This window comes from Arvicanthis niloticus, chromosome 12, assembly GCF_011762505.2.
Source record: "Arvicanthis niloticus isolate mArvNil1 chromosome 12, mArvNil1.pat.X, whole genome shotgun sequence".
NCBI lineage: Eukaryota > Metazoa > Chordata > Mammalia > Rodentia > Muridae > Arvicanthis > Arvicanthis niloticus.
Window position 1 is genome coordinate 71,730,796 of NC_047669.1, and position 2,999 is coordinate 71,733,794.

The following is a 2,999-nucleotide window of genomic DNA, read 5'->3' on the forward strand; positions in this document are numbered from 1 at the left end:
CCCTGTGTGAGTTCCTGTCCTGACTTCCTTTGGTGATGAACTGTGCTGTGGCAGTGTCAGCTGAACACACCCTTTCTTTCCCAGCTTGCTTTGGTCATGGTGTTTGAGCACAGTAGTAGCAACCCTGACTAAGACATTCGGTCACTGGGTCTTGGTTAGTTCTTGTGAGAGTAAATTGTTATAAAAACAATGAGCTTGGCCTCTGGATCTCCACAGTTTGCTTCTTGTCTTGCTGGGACACTGGGATCCCCATCAAAAAGGTCACCTCTCATATTGTGATGTAGCAAGATGGCCCTGTCTAGAGGTGGAACTGATACTATCTAATCTTGGAGTCTAAACTCTGAGCCAAATAACCATTTTTTCTTTGATAAAGAACAGTGTCATGGTATTTTGTTATAGCAACGGGGAACTAAGTTCTCATGTCTTGCCATTTTGCATATCTTTGATTATATTGACAATAGGTACTTACTTTCTGACATATGAATTAATTTGAATGGTCGCACTGAAGTTTCGAGGAAAAGAAGCATGGTTGTAGAGTGTAAATAACAGATCTTGCACTTAGAACATATAGTTAACCTCTCCCTGAATTTGTTTTAAATGTGACATGCTTAAAAGTTGCACATTTTGGGTCAACAGAGGGGTCTCAGTGGGTAAAAGTGCTTGTCTCCGTGCCTGATGAACTGAGTTTAGTTTCTGGAACCCACATGGTGGAAGAGAACCAACTCCATCCAGTTGTCCTCTGACTTCCACATACATGTTGTAGCATGTGTGCACCCCCCCACACACCTATGCCTGCATGCACAAAAGAAACATATAAAGTGTAACTAGAATATAGCACATTCTGCATGTGGTTTCATAATAGTAAATATTTATTTTGTTTGGTGTGATGCCTAATGTCTTCAACAGTATGAGCCAGTGACCTACACAGCATCTATTTAAGTCTGGCATGGTGTCGTATACCTGTTGTCATAGTTCACAGGACCTTAAGGCAAAGGGATCACTAGTTTGAGGCCACACTAGGCTACATATGAGACTCTATCTCAAAACTCCAACCAACTAGGGTCTAGAAACATGGCTTAGTGGTTAGAAGCACATACTACTCTTCTATACGACCAAATTTGGTTCCCAGTGCAGTATCAGGCAGATCACAGTTGGCTGTAACTCCAGCTCCAGGGGACTCAATACCATCTTCTGGACTCTCAGGGCATCCTGCACTCACTCATGTACCTACACATGGGGCATCCTGCACTCACATGTGCATACTTACACACACACACACACACACACACACACGAGTTACAATAAGATAAAATATAAAAAATTTAGCCAACAAAACAAATATATCCTTCATACCTATATATCCCTATATAGTACTGTATATGTATATATGTACATATATAATACACACACACACACATATATATATATATGTGTGTGTGTGTGTGTATGTGTGTGTGTTTGTGTGCAATTATACAACTACCCATCCTTCTTAAAGTATGGTAATGAAATAAAATATCAAAGGACCCAAGTGATTAGACTGAAATCAAATTTTATTTATAATACTTTTTTTTTTCAGTGCAGCGGCAGATTGTCATCTAAGAACAGACTTCATCTTCAGTGACACGGTCATTGTTAGTAACTATTACTTAATGGCCACATATGGAATTCAAGCTCCGATCCTTTCACTATCCCTTTTGTCTGTGTCCATTAAGTGAGATATCACTGTGAGAGATCATTATTAAGTTCTGGAATAGGTACCAGAACAGATTCCTGGCTGGTTTCTAGCTTGTCATCTTTCTGCCTCAGCCACCCGAGGGCTGGGGTGACGTGTGTAAGCAGCCATGCCTGGCTGTGAAGAATTCTTTTTGATACTTTCTATCATGTCACCTGCAGGGTTGCCTGTTTGAGTGACTGTGAGTTTAAACTTTGCTTTTTTCCTTTCTCCGGTGCTGCCTTGGGAACATTAATATTTTCTGCTATTTGTTTCTCTGAGACAGAAGAATAAGAATAAGAGGAGAAAAGGGAGAAAGAGGAAGAAGACAAGGAGGAGGAATAGGAGGAAGAGAAGAGGAAGAAGAGAGGGAGAGGAGGAGGAGAGGAAGAAGAAAAGGAGGAAGAAGAAATACAAGCAAGAGCTTGTAAGATGAGCTTGAAAAGATGAAATAACTAGTGATTTAACATTTAAGATCTGGAGGCTGGAGAGATGGCTTAGAGGTTGAAAGCCCTGGTTGCTCTTTCAGAGGACCTCGGTTTTAGAGGACCAGCCCCCACATGGCAGCTCACAACTGTCTTTTCCTCCTTTTCTAGGGGATCCAACACCCTTGCAAAGACATACATGCAGTCAAAACAACAGTGTACATAAAATAAAAATAGCAAGTTATAGTAAATAAAAGATTTAAGATCCTTTCATTCTTCCCAAGTAAGCACAACATTTTCAGATGTGAAATTAGTTTATGCAACTTCACTGAACAGATAAGAGTGACTTTTTTTTTTTTTAATTCAGGCCAAACAAATTTCTCTTGTACACAGAATCTGCTGTCACCAGCTCAGACTCCAAAGGCATAATTTTGGATCCAATAACTACACATTTTAAATATTTTAAACCCAGCCAGGGCTGGGTGAGGTTAGCCAGCCTTCTAGGGCAACAGTGGACACTTCAAAGTGGACATACTATTTTCTCTTCTCCTTTGCTCATTAGCGTCCCTATCGAGAATGGGGTCCCCTCAGCGATGAGTTGTATTCATGACTTACAATGGCAGGGAACAGAGTATCCCAGAGATTTTTTTTCAAGGGTGCCCCACATAGGTACAGATCCACATCAGTGTTGATGGGTCCCCTTTCAAGTCCATAGACATTGAGAAAAATAACTTCAGGATTTCTGAATCCTTAGTTATAATTCCTGGAAGTCTGGTAAGTCTGCACAAAGGAAGGACAGTGGAGACAGGAGTCTTCCAGAGACTCATTTCACAAACAACACGAGCTTCCCTCCTGCATTTTCC